This window comes from Cibotium barometz, chromosome 3 (genome assembly GCF_041138505.1).
Source record: "Cibotium barometz isolate CiBa-2024 chromosome 3, ASM4113850v1, whole genome shotgun sequence".
NCBI classification, from domain to species: domain Eukaryota; kingdom Viridiplantae; phylum Streptophyta; class Polypodiopsida; order Cyatheales; family Cibotiaceae; genus Cibotium; species Cibotium barometz.
The window spans coordinates 9,799,547-9,808,346 of record NC_141048.1 but is presented as its reverse complement, the minus strand read 5'-3'; the positions used below and the strand labels follow the sequence as shown (position 1 = coordinate 9,808,346).

Genomic DNA, 8,800 nt, shown 5'->3' with positions numbered 1-8,800 from the left:
ACAGGCCTATTCATCAAACATTGTGATCTAAGAAGTTATGTATGATGCAATATTTTTGCATGATTCTTGGCATCGTTTGCAAGGATCATGCAATCCTTGCAAAAAATTCTCCTTACTTCTCTTCGACACATTATGATAGAGGAATATTTCGATAGGGGATTTTGTGCCACATTACATAAAAGTATAGATAGGCGTGATTTGTGCCTTACATTTATACAAAGCCACAAATCTGTGATCAATATTGATCGATTAGTTTCATTCTAGAATATGTTATGTAAATGGGGCGTAATTCACGTCTTAACCACAAAATCATTTACATATGATCTCAATCTTAATTAACTCATTACGTCGGCTATTTTATTTATATTCGTCTCTTGTTCTCTTTATGTATATGGGATGAGTATTTACTCTTAACTTATTGCTCATTTGTCCCTAAACTGCAGGTTCTTTGTTGAGAGTCTGAATTTGGAACTCATTGTTTTGCAGATGGAGATCAATCTACAAGATCCCGCTGTGGTGCAGGCGTTACAAGTTTTACAGAATAGTGGATTTGATCTTGAATTACTACTCCAATGTTCAAATTTGGACATAAGCAATTTGGCCCCCACCCTAATCTCCTGTGTTGACGCAGTGAAATTAAAACTAGCTCTCCGAAGAGAGAGAGACAGGTTGGCAGAAATGTTAAGGATGGTTAAATGCTGTTTTCACAGACGACTCTTCAAATAAGAGCTTCGGAAACTGTATATTGGTTGCCAATCCAGGTGAGATGAAGAAATATACAAAAAGTTTTATACTGGTGGTGGGATTGTTAAATGCTGTTTTCACGTATGACTCTTCAAATAAGAACTTTGGAAACTGTATATTGGTTGCCAAACCAGGTTTAGCAATCACAGCATTACATGTGGTGCGGAAGACAAAGATGCAAGATGAAGGAGTGGATGAAGTGATAATAGGTGAGGCAAGTGGTAGCAAAAGGATAAAAGTGTTGCTTATGTGCACATTCCAGCTAAGACAAGAAGCAAGCTTGATGCAAGAGCAAAAAAGTGCATATTTATGGGCTACTCTAGTGAAAATAAAGGTTATAAATGATACAACCCTACTACAAGGCATTTTTTTATTAGTAGGGATGTGAATCTTATGGAAGATGAAGCTTGGTATGCACCCAAGCAACTGACCTTGGAAGATGAATACGTTGCAAATGAGTGCAGTGATAATTTACAACAAAAAAGGGCTATTAGCAAGCCTATGATAGGTCCATCACTTTCAAGGGAAAGCATTGGGAGTGTAAACCTTTGGAGTGGAAGATTAAGGATAGGAAAGGAACTCAAGAATGTTGAGGCAAAGGCAAAAGGAAAGTTGATGTTTATGAAAATTCAGATGAGGACAATTTTGAAGAGGCTAGTGAGATGCCTTATGAGAAGGGTCAATCTTCAAAGGGTGAGGGTAAATATTGTTGAGATATCAAGCTCAGCACATCATGAGATGGCAGGGTTACCATTGTACATTGATGTCACCGATGTGTTGGTGAGATGTGGTTGTTACACCATATCAGAATAACAGCTAGTTGATAGCTATGTATGTCGACATGCAGCTAGTGGGTTAATTAGTATACCACTAGTATAGTTTACTTGAGTTTGGTTAACCAGGATATAGCTTGGTATCTTTCCTTTGTATTATGTTCTTTTTGGCTTTCAAGAAGTAAGAAGGAGAAAGAGTTTTCAGCCTCCACCTTTGTGTGTGCCTTCCCCTTTTGTTTTGTGAGTGAGAAAGCTTCCTGTGAGCATCCTCTTCTCTCTCCCACTATCTTCTCATGGTATCAGAGCTCGGTTCGCGTTGAGGAGCTCAAGGGAGCAAAAGATTTCGATAAGAGGAGCTATTTCAGCTTTCCATTTCAGATTTGGAAGCAGATCTCTGCAGGACCACAGCCGACAGGTGCAGGTGTGCACTGTTGCGGCGAGAGGTCGATATATCCTTGGGGAAAGGGAAAAGCCATTGGTACGCTCAGATTTTTGATCTGAGGCCATTTCAGGGCCCGTTTCGTAGCCGCAAGTTCTCGGAGCGGTCTCGCAAAAAAGGGCAGATTTCCGTTGTGTCGAAGTTCTGGTGTTCGGCGCCAATGCTGTGCAGAAACGCGTTGTATGCCTGTTTCGTAGAGATCTCAGAAGTGACAGATTCTTGCATGCAGTCTGTTTATGCAAAAGAGTCACGGAAGGTGACTATGTGGTAGCATACCACTTTCGCTAGTTTTGTAGATATTGCCTGTGTGAGGTAGAAACTGTGCAAGTACATTTTTGGGTTTTTGACTTGCAGGCTTCACAATGTCAGGAGATGGACTGTCACAGATTGTTGCTGATAAGCTCAATGACACTAACTTCCCAGCATGGAAGTTTAGATTGACAAATTACATCATGGGGAAAGGTTTATGGAGATTCGTCACTGGAGATGAAGTAGAACCGGTACTGCCCATTGCCCCGGCTGCTCCTACACAAGAACGGTTGGCCACATGGAAGAGCTGGCATGAAAAGTCCAGTAAGATTTTGTACTGGTTGTCTATCAGTATGAATGACACCTACGTGGTGCATATTCAACATGCCAAGACACCAAAGGAAGCGTGGGAAAATTTGAATAGGCTGTACAACACAAATACACAGGCGCGTAAGATGCAGCTTAAGCAAGAGTTGCACAATGTGCAGAGGCAGAATTTGAACATCAATGAGTATCATAACAAGGTGAAAAAGCTTGCAGATTCACTTTCTTCCATTGGATCACCAGTGGAAGATGATGATTTGGTGTCAGTGACCTTGAATGGTCTTGGGAAGGAGTATGCTCAGTTTCGGACGTCCATTAGTGTCCGAGAAAACTTTCCTAATTTTCAGGAGCTGATCGCCTTATTGCTTGCTGAAGAGCAAAGAACTGGAGGTGGTGCATCATCTTTAGGAACTTCTAAGGAATCTGTCTTCTACAATGATGCAGGTAGAGGAAGAGGCAGAGGAAGAGGAGGCCGATTTGGTGGCCGAGGCAAAAATCAGCAAAATCAGCAAAATCAATCCCATGCAGGAGGACGAGGAGGCCAAAGAGGAAGGGGGAGCCAAAGAGGTCGTGGAGGATGGCAGCAGAGAGGCCAAAATGCAAACTACAGTAAGGAACATTGAATGCTACTCTTGTGGGAAAAGAGGGCATATGGCAAAGGACTGCTATCAAAGGCAGAATAATTGGAAGTCGCAGCAAAACAATTATGCATCCACAAGCGATGACAGCAATGAGCACTTGTTTATGGTGCAGCATCAGATTTATTCAGCCAGCACAGGAAATGCAACACATGATGATGTCTGGTATGTTGATTCGGGTGCTTCGAATCATATGACAGGTCATGCAGAATGGTTTCAAGATGCAAGGAAACCAGATAGGCCAAGAGTGGTTGAGACTGGCGATGATACTGTGCATCAGATTGCGCAGATTGGCAGTGTGCCTTTGTCTATGCAGGATGGTAAGACAAAGAGCCTAAAGGATGTGTTGCATGTGCCGAATATCACAAAAAATCTGATTTCTGTTGGGCAAATGGTTGAACAGAATATGCAGGTCATCTTTAACCCCCAGGGTTGCTTTGTGGAAGATATAAAAGATGGTCATCGCTTGATTGCCAAGGGAAAAAGGAATGGCAGAATGTTTACATTGGATGTAGGTGTGCCTCAAATGAATGCAGCAATGTTTGCACATGGAAAAGGAGTGATTGCAGATATGGATATTTGGCATAAAAGGATTGGGCATGTCAATATTCAAAGGCTGAAAAATATGCAGTCACAAAACATTGTTGCAGGTTTGCCAAAATTTAAAGTGGATGGTATGCATAAGGTTTGTGAAGCTTGCCAACTTGGTAAAGACGCAAGGCAACCATTCCCACGTCATGTAAGTGAGACTACCAGACCTCTTCAGTTGATACATACAGATGTGTGGCAAACCAAGACAGTCTCAATGGGTGGCTATCATTATTTTGTGACTTTTATTGATGACTACACTAGGAAAGTGTGGCTCTATTTTATGAAAAATAAAAGTGATGTGTTTTGAAATTTTGTTGCATTCAAGGCTAAAGTTGAAAAAGAAACAGGCCTGCAGATTAAATGCCTAAGGTTAGATGGAGGGGGAGAGTACCTCTCAAATGAGTTTTCTGATTTTTTGAAGAGCATGGGATCAAACGGGAATACTCATGCAGTCATACATCAGCAAAATGGCCTTGCTGAGAGGAAAAACAGACACATTGCAGAAGTTGGTCGTGCCTTGCTGAATGAAAAGAATTTACCATATTATTATTGGGCTGAAGCAGTAGCAACTGTTGTGTACATTATTAACAGGACTCCCACTACAGTAATTCATGGAATGACTCCAGAAGAAAGGTATACTGGTAAGAAACCACATATTTCCCATTTCAAAGTTTTTGGATGCATTGCATATGTACACATACCAGATGAGTTGAGTGTTGATATATCAAGCTCAGGGCATCATGAGATGCCAGGGGAGAGACGGAAAACTCTCTCACTTGTAGTAAGAGTAGCACGATCCACGTGTAGCTCAATCCAATGGGATTTGCATCCCTGTCGGAGCTAGGGATTCGACCCGTACCGGTGCACTAGAGCTTATCCACAAATGGAGAGAATGCTCATGGCTACCACCACTTGACACTAGACTAAGCACACACACAAGCTCAACTTGTCCTCATTCCTACACACCCCTTCATTCACAAATACAAGCAAGAGGAATACAATCACTATGCACTCAAGCAAAGAGAAAGACCTCACTCCACTCCTATCTTCCTACAAGCATGCATACATTCAAGCATCAAGCTTCCATGAAAGCTTCAAATCAATCCATGTACTCAAAAATGAAATACTAAAAGCATGCATAAGAGTAAAATGATTAGAGAAGAGGATGAGAAAGACTCATGACATTGCTAATGATTCAATGAAGAGATTTACCTCATACAATAATGTAGATGGGGTGAGAGAAGAGTCTTCACCTCTATGGAGAAGAGGGAGAGTAGGTCTCTCAAAGGAGCTCTTGCATGAACTAAGCCCAAAGTGTGTCTAAGCTCTCAAATGAGCCACCTTTTATACAAAAATTCTAGGACTCCCATAAGTCCCCATGTGGGATTATTGTGAAGCCCTCTCCCACATACATCTACAAAGTGGAACTCTTTACAAGAGCCCTAAGTATCTTTTTTTTGTTGCATCCTCGGCATCCTTGTATTGATCTTCATTTGCATGCAACACTCCCCCCTTCCTATTTTGCGCACGTCCTCGAGCGCGGTAGTAGCAAGAGCTGCAACAAAAAAACAATTGATACGAGTAAAGTCCTTTATTGAAAAGAAAAGAAAAGAAAAGAAAAATCAGCAATGATAATTTTCACACGTGAGCATACAAGTGCAGGGCTGATTATAGTTTTAATTAGTACTAAAATAGGTGAGTAAAAACTAGTCAAAGTGAGACTTAGGTAGTAGATAATGCTATGCAAAGGCAAGTGCCTTTGTACACCTCCGGTTATGACCGCAGTCTCAATGTCCTATCAGTATGTAAGTTACTTCTAAGTGGCAACCCTACTCCTAAGTATGAGCAAAGGTGATTGGAGCTCTCTCTTGTTGTTTTTTTTTTTTTTTGGATATGTGTGTAGAAGGTGATAAAGATTAAGGTTCTATCCCCATGAGACCCAAGCAATGGCCAAGAGACCTCCGCCAAGAGAATCTAAAGACCGCTAAGTATCTCAAGGGCGACAGACCCTTTTTCTTTCTTTTATGACCTAAGGAGTACCCCTTGAAGATGAGGGCATCGGTCTTGAGGGCCCATAGTGTACCCCCGAGTTCTACCAACATCTATCAAGGCGATAGATTCCTCAAAGGTCCTCTATTGAAGCTTCTAGACATCAGTGTTCACCCCATGGAAACCAAGGCATCGGCCCCAAGGTGCTGAGACATCCCCAGGTCCTACCAAGCACTTCGCATGGCGGTAGACACTTCATGTCGCAATTCACCTTGTATATATATTTTTGTAGGGTATATTTTCATAAATTTTTATTACTCGTAGCACCTAGCTCATATCTAAGAGATAACTACCACTAGGGATAACTAATATACCTTGAAGACATAAGTACTTGGCATACTCCCTTGGTATATATCCTACACTGTCTTTGGATAGACATATCTTTTACTAAGTCTTCTAAGACTCTAGAATGCACTCACCATATTTTAACTACAAATCAAAAACTCAAACCAGCCAATATTGTGTACATGCAAACCATATATTCGAAAGATAAGAGCACTTAAAGAAATAAAGATTAAGATGTGCATACACCTGATGTAGTGCCCTGTTGATGTTGTTCGTTTGCCTTGAATAATTGCTGATTTTGTGCAGATTGCTTCTCCTTGATCCCTGTAGGCATAGCATATCTCCCCCCTTCCTAATTTGTGTGCACGATAGGTGGACTGTAGGGGCGTATCTGATGCTCTTCTTAAGCTGAGATCTCTGCAAAAAGTTTTATTAACAAACAAAGAAAAAACAAAAGAATAAAATTTGTTAGTGGTGCCAATCACCAAATATAGCCAAGGGGAAAAAACCCAATGGGAGAAAAGTGCCCTGGCTTGTCGATCTTATTGTGGATTCACTGATCTTACCCTTGCGCTGGTGGTGGAGATTATCTCAAAAAGAACATAATCCTTTAAAGGCGTAAGGCACCACACTATTCAAACATTGATCTACCAAAGAGCTTCATTTGTAGTGCTAATGCCTTATCTTTGGTTTTAGGTATGTCCTTCTTGGGTGGGAATTTTATCAATTGTCGAGGAATTTGAGCAAGATAAGAGGAGGACCTGTAGGAAGTATACTCCTCATTCTCTGCTGCTGTTGTTGTGGCTGCATGGGTGGACGATAAGTCTGTCCCAATCTCCGTAGGACTAGGTTAGCTATCTGGTCTGGATTTACTAATGCGCTAGACCCTGAACTTTGATCATCACCCCATTGATTTCTAGGTTTCACCTCAGGGCCAGAACCATCTTGAAACTTGAAATTATCGGTGAAATCCATAGCATCATGGCAACACTCATTGAAACTTGTATGTTTCTTCGCATAGAGATGTGTATGCAGTGTTGAATTTTTGAGGCCTTTTAAGAAGAGAGAAATTAATCGACTTTGGGCGGGCTTCTCATCTTCTGGGCAACGATTAATGTACTGCTTCATTCTATTTACACAGTCTCTAACACTCTCATTCTCTCCTTGCTTGAAAGAGTAGATGTGTGCTACCGTGTCATGTTGAATTCCCATCAAAGAAAAAGCAGCAATGAATCTCTCTTCCAAAACTCGTAAAGAAGTTTTGTCAGAAGCTTCTAATGCCTGAAACCACGCAAGGGCTTTTCCTTCAAGAGTGAGTCCAAACCCTTCTATCTGAGTATGCTTATCAGCTACTTGCTCAGCTCGAACTGCTTGCCTAAAAGCTGCTACATGGTCGTATGGATCTCCCGACCCTTCATATTTCTTTACCAGTTTCTGAAGAGTTGATGGCCTTACTTGTCGTGAATACTCATCATAGGGCCTACGGCCCCTCGCTCTTAGTGGAAATTGTTCCTCTCTTTGGAAAGATGGTCCACATGTTTCCAAAATTGGTGTGGGTACCCTATTACCAGCCTCACCAAACCCTTCCAAAGATCTTGTCACCCTCATTTCAGGAGGTGCACTTATAGGAGGCCGAGTTGGCTCCCTTCTCATCCGATTGTCATAGTGGGAAAGATGTTGTTGTGGTGGTGTGACCTGTGGTCGCACATTTGGTGTAGGACGATATCGTGGTGCTAGAGTTGGGCTACTAGCAGAGGTCCACTTAGATGTTGAAGGTCCCTCTCTAGTGAACTCTCGTAGGGGAGGAGCAACAGTTTCTCCAAGAAAGGCTGTCTCTCCTGGTTTGGCTGTATGTGCTGAGAACACTTCCATAAATAATGGTTGTCCTTTCCACGTGAGTTCCCTAATCTCTTTCCAATCTAACGTTCGATATTCATTAGCCCATTTATCAACTATTCTGTTCATGTGTCCTGCACACTTCTCAACTACCACTACATAAGCTAGAGGAAGATCCAGCTCTGGCAATTTAGTCGTGGCATAATATCCCTCTAACGAGTCCTTATAGACCTCTTGAAGTGGGTTATCCTGTAAGACCTTAGTCACAGGAATTTGTCGTACAAACTCCCATTGGCTTTCATCCCCCTGATCCATTTTACACTTGCCTTTCCTATCCTTGTCCAAATTTAGATCTACAAGAAGTAAATCATCTATGGTGGATGGCTTTGAGGATTGGGCATTGGATGGTCCAGGCATGTCCGGCTCGATAAGCCAGTCATCTCTAGACTCTTTTGCTCTGGAAAGTTTTGAATAGTCTAGCAACTCAGTTTTAGAGAGCTCCCCTAATTTGTCGACCTTTTCTGGATGGTAGGTGACTTTGTAGCGAACACCATCTCCACCCATGTACATGTTACCCTGGTCATTGACTAGAGGTGCTCTATCAAGTTCTGAGAATATGTCGGCTATCTTAACAAGATACCGTTGTTGAGGATCCCTAAAGATCTCAGCTCCTTGAGCATTTGTGTAGACATATTGGAGTCTCACATTGAGTGTTAACCCCATGGTGTCAGCTTCACATGGATTAAAGGATCGTGTGGGTGTCCTATTTTGGGCTCCGGGATAACTAGTTGATGGCCCTAGATTGTCCATGGACAATGAACTAGTTGTTCTGGAGGAAAGGGTATCGGATTGGGATTCAGAAAGGGTTTCAG

At 41.9% G+C, this 8,800-nt stretch overlaps 1 protein-coding gene across 1 annotated transcript in view; it reads right to left on the bottom strand.

Moving 5' to 3' along the window:
- LOC147639692 (3-oxoacyl-[acyl-carrier-protein] reductase 4-like) overlaps positions 1-8,800 on the bottom strand; it is a 96,319-nt gene that overhangs the window by 77,288 nt on the left and 10,231 nt on the right. The window lies entirely within an intron of this gene.